Below are 16,034 nucleotides of genomic sequence, written 5' to 3'. Positions count from 1 at the left end.
CAAGGATGAGGACGATGCATCAGTCTTGGCCAGCATCGTGTATGCCACAAATTTCTTTTCAGTTTTTTTTTTCTATTTTTGGTTTTACTGTTCACACCTGAAGCATTTGAGTCCGGATGTAGAAAGGTACTTTCGCTCACTGCTTGCACCTGTGACAAGTACCTTTCTACATTCGGCAAGTACCTCAACATTATTGTAGATTGAAAACCAAGCTGTATATTGTAGTCGGTTGTTACGTCACTACTGAAAAAGGGCTTATAGGTGACCTCAGTGGCGGATAGGGCCGGGCACCCGTCACAGCTAATTTTGAAATCTAGCAGCGGCGGGTGACAAAGCATACCCGCCAGTGCTGGTAGCGTAGCAGTGGCGGGTGATCTCCAGCGGCCGCCATAGATGGCCTCGCAAAAATTGCGATACTGGTGAAACCTGGCACTGGCGGGCATTGCCGCGCACCCGCCACTGCTACATCGTATTACAGTGGCGGTCGTGGAATATGCTCGCCACGACATAGTGGGGTGACCCTCTTAAATTTTATATTTTCCGTATCCGGATGTTTGAAGTGGCTGGCAACAGAGGTACTCGTCACTGCTCCAATGCAGTCAGTAGTGCAAATAAAAAAAGGTTTAGAGCGGCGAGTGCTGCCTAGTGCCCGCTACAGATGTTTATTGCCTTTTTTCTTGCCCGAAATTGAGTTCATGCCGTGAAAATATCAAACCAACTCCAAAAGTTGTCAAATTTTAGCACAGGGCTTTTGATGGGGTATATTACACATGGAAAAATATGTTTAAAAACTGAGTTTTGTGTGTGAGGTGGTCGTTTCGGAACCCTATACACTTGGCGGGAGAGTGTCATGTTTGCGCCCGATGTGCATCAGATTTTGGGCGTAAAGATCTCTAACTTTGATCACACCCTACAGGTGTTCAATGGAGATGGCATGGAAATTTCAAACATTTCCAACATCGTTAGCATGATCAAAGTTTGTTTTGCATTTTTTACTTGCCGAAAATTCAGTTAATGTCGTGAAAATAGCAAACAACTCCAAAAGTTGTCAAATTGTAGCACGGAGCTTATGATGGCGTATATTACACATGGAATTTTTTTCAAGTGCAAAATATGTTTAAAAAATGAGTTATGTATGTCAGGTGGTCGTTTCGAAACCCTATACACTTGGCGGGAGAGTGTCCTGTTTGCACACGATGTGCATCAGGTTTCGGTCTAAACGATCTCTAATTCTTATCACACCATATAGGTGTTCAATAAAGACGGCCTGGAAAGTATCAAACGTTTCCAACATCGCTAGCATGACCAAAGTTTGTTTTGCGTTTTTTGCTTGCCGAAAATTCAGTTAATGTCGCGAAAATTGCAAACCAACTCCAATAGTTGTCAAATTGTAGCACGGGTGTATATTACACATGGAAAAAAAATTCAAGTCTAAAAATATCAAAGTGCGCTGTCGTATTTGTACGCAATGAATATTTGTAAAAGCAGATTTTAGGTACGTAGGCTTTTGACTGGCGGGTGGCCCTAGCCGCCCGCCGTAGCTAATGTTAGCACTGGCGGGTGCCTGTACTGTCCGCCGTGTTTTAACCGAAAACACATGCCCCACCCGCGCATTCTTTCGAAACTTACCTAATCCGTTCCCCTCTTCTCCCCCTCTCGCGCGCTCGTCCACCGCAACCGCCGCCGGCCACCGCGCACCTCTCTCTACTCTTGCGCGCTCCAGTTAGCCGTCACGCCTCTCTCTACTGTCGCCCGGTCCGGTCTACAGCCGTCGCTGGTGCTCGTACTCTGTCGCCACAGCAGCTGTAGTTTTTTCCCCGCGGAATCCGGTGGGCCGGCACCTTGACAACCTCGCGGCTGTCGCAATGAACCCGGCCGTCTCGTCAACACCATCGTCGGCATTGCAAATTTCTGATTCACATCTGTGTCAAGGTATAATTTCACTACATTTCACACACACACACACACACACACACACACACACACACACACACACACACACACATATTCCCCTATTATAAATGATTGTAACATGTTCGATGAAATGCCACACAAAGGATTTAGATCTTAGATGTTCTTAGATGTACCTGCACAAACACATGGATGGGGTGGTGTCATTCGATGTAGAATCAGATGGTTGTGTTTGATTTGTAGGACTTAATATAAGTGCCAATATTTTGATGTAACGTTGTTTCGTTTCCGTTTCGTCAAATTTCTGGTACTCAATATGCCCTACCTTTAGCAAAGGTCATGCCGAATTTTCCAGTCGCCATTTTCTTTCTATGTTCAATCATAACTTTTTGTTACTATATTGCAGTTGGACAAATGGATCTTGATGCCGGAACACCATCTCAGAAGGAACCTCGGTACACCAATCCTGACGTCGAGATGAGCACCCCAGACGTGGATACTTCGGCCATCCCTGACGTCGAGATGGGCAATGACCAACAGGTAGAACCGACCACCAGGGCAGGGGACACGAGCCACACTGACGGGACTTCATCCAACATGGCCGCCACAAAGAAGAGCAACCAAAAGGCAAGGGATCCAAACAAGGTTCACGAAGGTAACATTGCAATCATCGCAGTTGGCCCCAGTGGTGAGCCAGTCACCCCAGAGGATGCAACAAAAAGGTATAGCAAAATGCTAGGTTGCATCTTGCGAAAAACCATCCCGACAAGTAGCAAGGATTTGGTCAGACACAAGGAGAATCTACTACTAGCATTAAACCATAGTTATGAATTTCCACCGGATGTAAAGAAGTTAGCCGAAAATTATGCTACGTCAAAATGGCCAAAGATGTTAAGGGACTGGAGCAGTGCTCATTGCAATCTAGTTGGTAAGGACTTCGAGGCTGTTAAGCGGCTCAATCCAACTATGGATCACGAAGATTGGATGAACTTTTGTGAATCCTCTAGTAGTGAGTCAAGCAAGGACATAAGCGACCATTTCAGTAAATTGCGGAAAAATCTGCCAGGTAGCCACTGTTTGCGCCCCGGTGGTTACAAAGCTGCAGAACCCAAGTGGGAGAAGGAGGCCGCGGAGTGTATAGCCATGTGTAAACAACCTCCATTCTAGGAACTTAGAGATCGTGCTCGGGATTTCCATTTTCTCAGGGCCCGTGTAGTGCAAGACCCAGACAGTAAGGAGTTGGTCCTCCCGACGCAGGAACTTCGCTCGACGGAGGAGAACTTGGTAACGTCGATCAACACAAATAATTTAGTCCCCACAACTTATTTATTACGTACCATACTAATATATGTATTTTTTTGTAGAGACAAATAAATCAGAAATTTGGATGGGGTCCTCATGAATCTCCCCACGACTATAGGTATGATGACCCTCTTACCCGTGCAATGAACGCAATTTTTGGGGTTAACAGGAAACCGACTGGGCGTGCGTTGGGAGGGGTTAAGATGTTGTGGGACGATGCCTACGCTGAAACCAAAGAACTAAAAAAATATAGAAGGAAGTACATAAGCAAAACCAAGTTAGATGCAGTAGTAGATGCAACAGTCGAGAAAAAGGTTAGCAGAAATGTTTCCGCACGACGCGCCAACTCCTATCCAGCAGCATACACCTATCTTCACCCATCAGCCACGTGCATCCCACTTTTATTCCATGCTAGCTGCAAGCCAACGTGGACGGGTGAAGACAAGGGTTTCCAAGGGTCAAATCATCCCGTTTACTGATGGTAGCAGAATGATGCACGGGGCCGTCCTGCCACTTGGCATAACAAGGGCGCGGGTGCAGGAGGTAGTGACGAGCTTTGAATCTTGGTCGTTGCCTCACCCCTTGAAGACGGCGTCACTATGTTATGGCATGTGGCCCATAGCCACCTGCTTAAGTGGCCAATAAATGATATAGAGGAGATTCCCCAAGGATATGCCGACACCAGAGACGTAGTGCCAGACAATCCGCATTCAGGGGAGAAGAATGCACGTGACAGTTGCGAACCATCCATGGACATACCACATATGCCTGTTATCATCCCCGAAGTGCAGAAAATGAACATGTATAAGCCCGGGGAGCCGCTTCTATTGGACTCTATGTTGGAGACCCTCTCAATTGATCTTCAAATTCTACATGCCCATGTGGTAGATCGGTCAAAAAAGGTCAACATGAATACACGACCAAGGTGATAGAAGGTTATAGTTTTGTCCAGGAGTCTCCGATAGACAGAATCGATCTGGCCTTTAATGGGGTCATCCATGCAAATATCTTCTCTGTCAGCGCAATCTCCCCAGAGTTAATGAGGCCCTGGGTACTTCATCGAGCTATAGATCCCCTACTCCCGCATGGTAAAGTTTCCTTACCTGACCCTTTTTACATGCATTGCCACAACCTGGAAACCATAGAAGGCCAGGAGGTCATCTCGGACTACCTGTTCCCGTTCTTTATTGTCAATCATCCACATGCGGACACTTTTCTACTGCCATACTATGACAAGTAAGTCATTAATGTTCACTAATTTATTTTGAAACATATAAATAGCCTTGTGGTTCGATCTCATCAATGCTAATTTCTTCATTGTTTTGCGCAGCGACCGACATTGGATCATAATCGCATTATTACCGACGCAGGGCTTGGCTTACTTCTTCGATTCGAAGAGACACCCTCAAAAGCAATGGACCAGATTGAAGAAGGTTCTAAATGATGCTCTCGCCAAGTGACTATAACCGAACATTCAGAATTCAAGTTCTTCACTAGTGCTTGCCAAGTTTAAGAACGTCAGAGAGACTATAACCGAACATTTAGAATTCAACTTCTTCAATAGCGCTTGTTGCTATCAAGAACAAAATGTGGAAACCTGGATACCGTGCCGTGGTATCATGGACGACTTTTTGAAGAAAAGCAACTATTTGCGTAATCATAACCAGATCATCAAGTGGTCTGAAGAGATGGAGAGGGACATGGACATAGGAGAACTATTCATAGAGCATGGCCCCCTCCAAAAGGTGTTGGCCAGAATCATCAACAAAGAGGTTGTAAATGAAGATGGGAAGTTTCACTTCTAGCTAGAGTGAGATGAAGAACGACTTCACCAAGTCGAAGACATATTGCGGTAATCGATTGCGAGTGATACAGTGCTTCAAAACATCCTGATTTGTTGTTCATTTTATGAGTTGATAATTTTACATGTTTATTTGTTGCCCTACACTTCTTATATTGTATGTTTGCTTCACCAATAATCTTAATTATTGTAACACCATTGTAATATGATTGTTTGAATTCAGTGGGATGATTGAGTGCAAAATACTACTTGAACGCCAAAATAACGCTGTCGCGACAACAAAATAACGCTGCCGCGGCAGAAATTTCTCTATATGCCGACATCACTATGAGTAGCGAGCAACAAAGGTGCCTGCCATTGCTAGTACGCACAACAGTGGCGGGCAGTGATTGTAGTTGTGGCGAGCTGTAACTTCTGCCCGCCACTACAACATTGTCATCAGTGGCGAGCGACGGCCTGCCACTGATGCCATAGTAGCAGCGGCAGGAGGTTACTGGCGGGCGGCCCTGAGAGCCCGACCTACCACTACTAGGATTTTTGCACCCACCACTGCTGGGCAATCCTCCAATAGTGCGTTCTACTTTATTTGCATTGACTTGAGTTTTAATTACGTTCTAGTAGTGTTTTTTCATACATATTTGTTATGAAAGGAGAGTGAAGATGTTTGGTTAGTGTTAGTCGGTGTTGGTTGTGTGAGCCCCTTGAAAGCTATTATTCCATGTTGGAAGTATGAAGTTGTTGGTATAATGCCATCACATGAAGCCCTCACTCCCTCAACTCATTCCCTGCTCGGCTCGCTTGATTAGTTTTTTTCGCTCACTCCAGTACTAGCTAGAAAAAGCCGACTATCATTTATTTACTTCAAAATTTTGTTAAACTAAGGATCTTCCTATATTTTTTATTAATATTAATGAATTTAAAAAATAGGAGTGAAAATATCAAACAATGTGAATTTGAAAAAAGCTTCAGAACTTAGAAAATATTCATAGAATTTAAAATTGTTCATGAACTTTAAATATACTCGTCAACTTAAAAACTGTTCTCTAATTCAAAAAATCTTCAAGATATTTCTTAAATGTTCATGAGTGAAAATATGAAAGAAGAGACAAATAAAAATAAAAGACAAACAAGTGGTAAATTCACTGAGCGAGGAGAGTGCTCCACGCAGTCGGGTGGAGGAGGGCTCTTCATTTTGAGCGGGCATAGTTACTTAGTAGATACTAACTGGAGTGTGTTTGGTTCAAGTCCAGAGAGCTAGAATCTAGCTTGGCCTGGTCACCTCAAAGCTTTGATTAGCCTGGCCCATGACCTAGGCCGTATGATTAGCCTGGGCCAGGCGCTTGGAATTGGTCGCCTGGGAGCAGCCATGGAGGGAATCTGTCTTTAATCAGTTGGTTTCTCTTGTGGGCCAGGTCTGAAATGAATGTTGTGTTCATAGTAAGCTTCTCTCAGGCTAGGTACGTAACCAAACACACCATGCCTCGCCGGGCATAGAACTGCTACTTTTCAGACTGTGTTCAGGCATCGCTTTGGACCCTAGGGTGGGAATCAAACATGCCCTAAGTGCTAAAATCACCCAATCGGACTATCTGGGGTAATCTATATGGACTGTCCGGGTGCACAAATATGGCTGGCTCTCTATCAGGCATGAGCCGGACTGTTCGGGAATTGGTGTTGAACTGTCTAGTGAGGCCTAGGCCAACTCCAAGGCGCCCATCCAAAGGGTTTTCTTCGTATTTTCTTCGTTTGGATCGGCTGAGCGGACGAGTGTGTCCGATTTTGACTCTAGGGGCGTCGGTGCGCCCAACGCGACTGATGCATTTGGTTCGTGCGGCAACTTAAAAAAAACTAAATAGGCTTAAAACATTTGAAATAAAAGCATGCATATTAAAACGCCAGACAAAGTCCACTTAGACATTAATTAAACATAAAAGACTAAACACACAGAAAACTCGCAGCCGCCTGCAGCCCTAGGTAGCGGCGACACTCTCCATGGTCAGGTCGACGAACTCCGGCGGCACTGCCCATGGAAGGCCTACTGGTAGGCCGCCAACGCCGCAACCTTCGACGACTATTGCTGTTGCGCTGCCTGGCGCTGCGCTACCACTATCTCCTCCTCCTGCTCGTGCCGCTCGACCTCCTTCTCCTGCTCCCACTGCATCCAACGCTCCGCCTTGCCCGCTCCACCGCCAGCGCGGGTCCCTCCCACTCTTGGATGTGCTGCCGCTCCTCCTCCTTCGCCGCGCCCGACCAAAGAGGTGGCGTAGAGAGGTAGAACGGCAACTCGCTCATCCACATATAGCTCTGGCGTGAGGGGGGGCGACGACCTGCGGCGTTGGTGGTGGTGGTGGTGGCGGTGGTGCCTGGACGCCGAACGCGGACTCCTGGAGTGCTTGCTTGAGGCTAGGCCACATGGCATTCTCTGTGCGCACATATTCCTCCATGGCATGCAACGTCGCCTCCTCGAGGGCCGCCTGGAACATGATCACCTTTCTCGTCTTCCTCCTGCACCATGAACGCCGGCAGTGGAGGGCGGGCATCAATCTAGACGACTCCATGATGGCACACGTCGAGCTCCGTCACGAACCTGACGTCCCAGTTCGGGGAATCCGATGCGTACGTGGGGTCACGTCATTGCTTCGGCGACAGGAAGGCACGATGGTTGCAGATCTCCATTCCGCGCACGCTTGGACTGCAGCACGACTGGCATTGGAATGTGGTTGGGGTCGAGGTGCCAGCCATGCGGGAGGTTCGCGCCTGGCCACGGCAGCGGGGCGCGGTGCTCCCAATGGTAGTGTGCGATGCACCGGGATGTATAACCAATCATGTGGGCGTGGCAGTCACCCCCGTCCCCCAGGCACCAACGTGAAGTTGGTTGGGCGGTGCGATGAGCCAGCTTTGTGGTCATGCTTGCCATTGCGGCTGAAGAAGCACGCGGTGACGATGGTGATCTAGGGTTCTTGTTAGGTGGTGGGGGAGCAAGCTCTGGATGTGGACTGGCTTGGCAATAAGTGGATGAGGCCGGCTAAAAGTGCAACTAATCCCCGGGTGGTTTTGGTAATTAATAACAACATATAAGCCATTGATCTAATGCTCATTGATAATATATTTCAGAGAAGATCAATGATTGGCATGGCAAGGACTAGTGATTGTTGACCCCTTAAAATGCTAAGGACATGAAATTGGCAAAGCTCCAAGACTCTTCATTTTTGCTTAAGTGATCCAAGATCGCATTGAGTCCTATAGGAAAGCCAATACTATTAAAAGGGGATGAGGTACTGGTGATGAGTTTGTTGCTCAAGTGCTTAGTGATATTGCTCCAAAACCCTCAACCACATTCTCCAAATTAGATTTGTCCAAACCCTAAAGTATCATCTCGGTCCCACTGACATTCTCTATCCCGGACTCACCAAGTTGATCAGATACACTGCCTAAGCCAAACCCTAACATTTCGGTTCTACCAATATGGATCTCAATCCCACCGAGATGGCGTGACCAAGTTTCTGTGATGAAGTTGATTCATTTCGGAATTACCGAGATGAGACGATCGAAACTACCGAAACGAGGTTTTGCCCTAGCCATTGCACTTCGTCACTCCAGATGTTCTGCTTCGGTCTCACCAAGACCTCCAACTTTTGAATGTTTTACACAGGTCGATCTCACCGAGATTTTGGTCCGGTGTCACCGAGTTGGGTCAAATGGTTGTATTTTGGGTGAAGCCTGTATATACCCCTCACCCCACCTACTCTCAAGGAGAGCCACCAGAACGAAACTTCACTTCCACTACTTATTTTCCGAGACAGAACCACCTACTCATGTGTTGAGATCAAGAGATTTCAATCCTATCATTTGAACCTTGATTTATAGCCTTCCCCAAGTTGCTTTTCATTCAAATCCTTCTCCTACCCAAGCCAAATCTGTCAGAGAGTGATTAAGTATTGGGGAGACTATCATTTGAAGCATAAGAGCAAGGAGTTCATCATCAACTACACATCTAATACCTTTTGTAGAGTGGCGTCTCCTAGATTGGTTAGCTATCACTTGGGAGCCTCCAAGAGATTGTGGAGTTAAACCAAGGAGTTTGTAAGGGCAAGGAGATCGCCTACTTCATGAAGATCTAACCGAGTGAGGCTAGTCCTTCGTGGGCGTAAGCCATGATGGAATAGACAAGGTTGCTTCTTCCTGGACCCTTCATCGGTGGAGCCCTCCGTGGACTCACACAACCGTTACTCTCTGTGGGTTGAAGTCTCCATCAACGTGGATGTACGATAGCACCACCTATCGGAACCACAACAAAAATCACCGTGTCTTCATTGCATTTGATTTCTCCGATCCCTCCTTTACGTTCATATGAAAAGTCTTTATTTTCTGTTGATTAACTCTTAGACTTGCATGTTTAGGGTGTTCTTGACTTGGTAGAATTGCTAAAACTTGCCTACGATTAGAATTGGAAAAAGGATAGGTTTTTATTTGGTCAAGTAGTCTAACCACCCCCTCTAGACATACTTTAGATCCTACACCAGCCCCTCCGCACGCTTGCCATTTCAAAAGACGTGGCCTAGATGCTTCCAGTGGCTGATGTGCGGGCCTGAGGTGAGTGGGTGGCATTGACTACCACCGGGGTGGTGGTTGGTAGGCCGACATGCGGGCCCGAGGCGGACACCAAGAGGATGTGCGGCGTGTCCGCCTCCACGTGGATGCAAATCGGGTGCAAATTTGAGTCGGATATGCATCCAAACAAACATCAAGCAGACCAGATTTGCAGATGCATCGTCACCTTCGGCCGTCGCTTCTGTCTATTTTGGCTCAAACAGACACAATCAAACCAAATGCGTCAATGCGTTGGAGTTGGCCTTGGTCCTAGCCATAGGGTGATGCCCTGACAAGATATTTGAGCGCTCGTTTTGGTCGCGTTTGGGTCCTCTCGGTCTCGGGTCGGACAAACCAGGCGATTTTGCCGGACTACCTGGGCCTAAGTTCGAGGGAAAACCTTGCCTACCCTATTTTTTTCTTTTCTTTCTTGAACACTGAGGAGAAGAAGAGGATTGCGTAAAAAAGCACATTTTAAACTTTTATCTTTAATTTGGTTGTGTAGGTGGGGACATGGTATTTTTGGAGTTCTTATGTGAAGAATTACAAAATATGTTTTTTAGAAAAAAAGTGAGTTAGGAAGGATTGATTGACGAAATATCAATCAGAGGTGACGGTTAGAGAATCTCTAACAAATCCCGCAAAATGCCCCCACCACTATAATAACAACCTTTTTAGGCACCGGGGTGAAAATACCTCCTGCGCGGGTCATAGAAAACGGCCCCTACTAGATTTTTTAGGGGGGGAGGGGGAATATTTCAGACCAAGTGCCGCATATGCCTAGTTTTTGCCGCCCCATTTTTCGTTTCCCCGATTGTTAGAAAATATTGGCGGGGCAAAAGTTTCAGCTCATGCCCTCCATTCTGTTGCTGCCACTGCCACACCTCACCGTCGACTCCTGCTGCCCCCGGTAACCTGGTGGTCGAGTAGCTCCCCCGATCAGCCGCATCTTTTCCACCATTTTGGGAGCTCGGGGGTGGCAATTCCTTCCCGCGTGTCTGTGGCCGCCACGACTGCCCTGGATCCGTCGTCGAGCTCTGCGCGAGGCTGGCTGGAAGAGGTTGCTTCGAGCGTGATTGACCGCGGATTCGTGCTCGTAGCCGTCGCGGCTGCTTGCGCCGCAGGTTTGGCTCTGATACGTTTCTGTCGTATCTATAATTTTTGATTGTTCCATGCCAATATTATACAACTTTCATATACTTTTGGCAACTTTTTATACTATTTTTGGGACTAACATATTGATCTAGTACCCAGTGCCAGTTCCTATTTGTTGCATGTTTTTTGTTTCACAGAAAATCCATATCAAACGGAGTCCAAACGGGATAAAAACTGACAGAGATTTTTTTGGAATATTTATGATTTTTGGGAAGAAGAATCAACGCGAGACGATGCTCGAGGGGGCCACGAGGCAGGGGGGCGCGTCCTAGGGGGCCAGGCGCACCCTGGGCCCTCGTGGCCACCCCGTAAGGCGGTTTGTGCCCTTCTTTCACCTCAGGAAATCCAATATCCGGATAAAAATCGTGTCCAATGTACAACCCAATCAGAGTTACGGATCTCCGAGAATTTAAGAAACGGTGAAAGGGCAGAATCAGAGAACGCAGAAACAGAGAGAGACAGAGAGACAGATCCAATCTCGGAGGGGCTCTCGCCCCTCCCACGCCATGGAGACCATGGACCAGAGGGGAAACCCTTCTCCAATCTACGGAGAAGGTCAAGGAAGAATAAGAAGAAGGGGGGCTCTCTCCCCCTCGCTTCCGGTGGCGCCGTAACGCCGCCGGGGGCCATCATCATCACCGCGATCTACACCAACACCTCCATCATCTTCACCAACATCTCCATCACCTTCCCCCATCTATATTCAGCGGTCCACTCTCCTGCAACCCGTTGTACCCTCTACTTGAACATGGTGCTTTATGCTTCATATTATTATCCAATGATGTGTTGCCATCCTATGATGTCTGAGTAGATTTTCGTTGTCCTATCGGTGATTGGTGAATTGCTATGATTGGTTTAATTTGCTTGTGGTTATTGGTGAATTGTTATATTCGGATTTGAACATTTGTTATAATTGAGATGATTATTGTATTGTGTGATGCTAAGACATTAATAAGTTTAATTTATATTGCTATTGTATTAAGATTTATGTTGTTCAAAATCATAAATTTGCCTAAAACCCCGAAAACTGGTTTGTTCAGGAGGAATAGATGCCCTGAACTCATAGCGTACGAGTTTGAGTTTAGGGCATATGTTCTGCCCAAACCCGAATGGTACCGCAAACCAGTTTTTGGGTACCCTAAACTGGTTTGCGGGACTTGTTTTTCTGGGATTCACTAGAGATGCTCTTGTAGGTTCAATGCCCTAGCCTTCCAACAAATAATAATAGAGTTCAAGAACGAGCTCACCACAATGTGTCGACACATCAGACTCACCATCATCAGATTAGTCAAAAATTTGGCCGAGAAACACCTAGTAGGTAGAGAAACATCTCCTTTCAACAACATGGGGAGGCGGAGGCACCCCCTCGGCCCTCTTTTTTTGCCAGTAGCACGGCCTTGTCCAACGGCCTTCACTGATGGCCGGTGGGCACATTGCGCAATGTTGCAAGCGGCGACGACCGCCGATGTTGTGGTTTGTGCAACTACGAGCTTCCCTTGTAGATTGTGCTTCGGTGTGATCGAGTTTGAGTTTCCCGACATCGGTGGGATTCCGGCACCGTCGAGGTGCGGCCAGGGTCGAGTGATCCATTTCCCTTGTCATTGGGTCGGCGGTGTGGCTCGGGCAGGAGAGAAAGCTATATTTTTACCGAGACTTTGTTTATTCATAATAAATTGAGGCTAGTGGAGGAAGATGTTGTGGGGGAAAGCTATTTTCTAAGGCATCAAAGGTTTTAGGGGAACGACTAGATGAATGTTAGCTCATCAAACAAATTTTATTAGAGCATTGATGTTTTTTAGGAGAAGGGTCAACCATGCTCTATTGAGACATTTTCATATTAAGGAATTTTTCCATCCAAGTGGTTTTCCCAAATCCTATTTGGCGCCCTCAGCGTCATTTTTTTAAACATAGCACAATCAAAATTGCTCACATACACTCACCCCTATAAAGGCACACATGCACACCCTACCTGATGTAGGGCAGAACCCTAGCGGCTCGATCTTTCATGATTGGAGGGGATCCTACGAAGAACACGAGGAACACGAGGGAAAAACATGAGGGGAAACACGGGAGAAATCACTCAACCAACAAGATTCGGTCACACATATGCTAGATCCTCGAAACACAAAAGAGATACACGATCCACGATCAACAAGGGACGATACAAGTAGCACATTCTTCTCCGTGAGGAGGTCTTGAAGGTCTTCCCATTAGGGGTCTTGAATCCAAGATGGATCTTCTCCGAACAGGCGGCGGTCTCTCTCGGTGGAGTAGATCCGGATGGATGAGCGAGGCTCTATCTCACATATGAGCTATCACAACGCTAACCCTAACTAGGAGGAGGAGGAGGAGGTCTATTTATAGTCTTACTGCAAATGGGGGCGAAGTGAAGGGGTACATGGGCCTCGTGAAGGAAATATGCCCTAGAGGCAATAATAAAGTTGTTATTTATATTTCCTTATATCATGATAAACGTTTATTATTCATGCTAGAATTGTATTAACCGGAAACTTAGTACATGTGTGAATACAGAGACAAACAGAGTGTCCCTAGTATGCCTCTAATTGACTAGCTCGTTAATCAAAGATGGTTAAGTTTCCTAGCCATAGACATGTGTTGCCATTTGATGAATGGGGTCACATCATTAGAGAATGACATGATGGACAAGACCCATCCATCAGCTTAGCATAATGATTGTTTAGTTTTATTGCTATTGCTTTCTTCATGACTTATACATGTTCCTCAGACTATGAGATTATGCAACTCCCGAATACTGAAGGAACACCTTGTGTGCTATCAAACATCACAACGTAACTGGGTGATTATAAAGATGCTCTACAGGTGCCTCCGATGGTGTTTGTTGAGTTGGCATAGATCGAAATTAGGATTCGTCACTCCGTGTATCGGAGAGGTATCTCTGGGCCCTCTCGGTAATGCACATCACTATAAGCCTTGCAAGCAATGTGACTAATGAGTTAGTTGCGGGATGATGCATTACAGAACGAGTAAAGAGACTTGCCGGTAACGAGATTGAACTAGGTATGATGATACCGACCATCGAATCTCGGGAAAGTAACATACCAATGACAAAGGGGACAACGTATGTTGTTATGCAGTTTGACCGATAAAGATCTTCGTAGAATATGTAGGAGCCAATATGAGCATCTAGGTTCCGCTATTGGTTATTGACCGAAGACATGTCTCGGTCATGTCTACATAGTTCTCGAACCCGTAGGGTCCGCACGCTTAACGTTTGATGAAAATTTGTATTATGAGTTATGTGATTTGATGTACCGAAGGTTGTTCGGAGTCCCGGATGATATCACGGACATGACGAGGAGTCTCGAAATAGTCGAGACATAAAGATCGATATATTGGAAGGCTATATTCGGACATCGAAAAGGTTCCGAGTGATTCGGGTATTTTTCGGAGTACTAGAGAGTTATGGGAATTCGCCGGGGGAAGTATTGGGCCTTAATGGGCCATACGGGAAAGGAGAGAAGGGCCTCAAGGGGTGGCCACGCGCCCCCATGGGCTGGTCCAAATTGGACTAGGAGGGGGCGGCGCCCCACTCCTTCCTTCTCCCCTCCTCCTCCTTCCCTCCTTCTCCTACCAGGAATAGGAAAGAGGAGGGGAATCCTACTTGGACTGGGGAGTCCTAGTAGGATTCCCCACAACTAGCGCGCCCCCTAGGGCCGGCCACCTCTTCCCTCCCCTCCTTTATATACGTGGCCAGTGGGCACCTCATAGACACACAAGTTGATTTCTTAGCCGTGTGCGGTGCCCCCCCACAGTTTTCCACCTCGGTCATATTGTCGTAGTGCTTAGGCGAAGCCCTGCGTCGGTAACTTCATCATCACCGTCGCTACACTGTCGTGCTGATGAAACTCTCCCTCGGCCTTAGGTAGATCTAGAGTTCGAGGGACATCACCGAGCTGAACGTGTGCAGATCGCGGAGGTGCCGTGCGTTCAGTACTTGATTGGTTGGATCGCGAAGACGTTCGACTACATCAACCGTGTTACTTAACGCTTCCGCTTTCGGTCTACGAGGGTACGTGGACACACTCTCCGCGCTCATTGCTATGCATCTCCTAGATAGATCTTGCATGATCATAGGTAAATTTTTTGAAATACTGCGTTCCCCAACAGTGGCATCCGAGCTAGGTCTATGCGTAGATGTTATATGCATGAGTAGGACACCAAGGGTTGTGTGCGATAATAGTCACACTGCTTACCAACGTATCATCTTTGATTCGGCGGTATTGTTGGGTGAAGCGGCCCAGACCGACATTACATGACCGCGTTCATGAGACTGGTTCTACCGCCATGCTTCGCACACAGGTGGCTAGTGGTGTCTGTTTCTCCAGCTTTAGTTGAATCGAGTTTGACTACGCCCGATCCTTGTTGAAGGTTAAAACAGCACACTTGACAAAAAATCGTTGTGGTTTTGATGCGTAGGTAAGAACGGTTCTTGCTAGAAGCCCGTAGCAGCCATGTAAAACTTGCAACAACAAAGTAGAGGACGTCTAACTTGTTTTGCAGGACATGTTGTGATGTGATATTGTCAAGACATGATGTGATATAAAATGATCATGTTTTGTTAAAGTTACCGACAACTGGCAAGAGCCTTATGGTTGGCTCTTTATTGCATAAGATGCAAGCACCATATAATTACTTTACTTTATCGCTATGCGATAGCAATAGTTGCAAAAAGCAATAGTTGGCGAGATGACCATCTGACGACACGTTGATAGAGATCAAGATGATGGAGTTCATGGTGTCATGCCGGTGACGATGGAGATCATAATGGTACTTTGGAGATGGAGATCAAAGGCACAAGATGATGATGGCCATATCATGTCACTTATTTTGATTGCATGTGATGTTTATCTTTTATGCATCTTATTTTGCTTAGTACGACGGTAGCATTATAATATGATCCCTTACTAAAATTTCAAGGTATAAGTGTTCTCCCTGAGTATGCACCATTACGACAGTTCTTCATGCTGAGACACCACGTGATGATTGGGTGTGATAAGCTCTACGTTCACATACAACGGGTGCAAGCCAGTTTTGCACACATAAAATACTCAGGTTAAACTTGACAAGCCTAGCATATGCAGATATGGCCTCGGAACACTAAGACCGAAAGGTCGAGCGTGAATCATATAGTAGATATGATCAACATAGTGATGTTCATCATTGAAAACTTCTCCATCTCACGTGATGGTCGGATATGTAGTTGATATGGATCACGTGATCATTTAGATGACTA

Source organism: Triticum dicoccoides, chromosome 3B (genome assembly GCF_002162155.2).
Source record: "Triticum dicoccoides isolate Atlit2015 ecotype Zavitan chromosome 3B, WEW_v2.0, whole genome shotgun sequence".
Taxonomy (NCBI): domain Eukaryota; kingdom Viridiplantae; phylum Streptophyta; class Magnoliopsida; order Poales; family Poaceae; genus Triticum; species Triticum dicoccoides.
The sequence above is the reverse complement of the archived record's forward strand: the minus strand, read 5'-3'. Positions refer to the sequence as shown.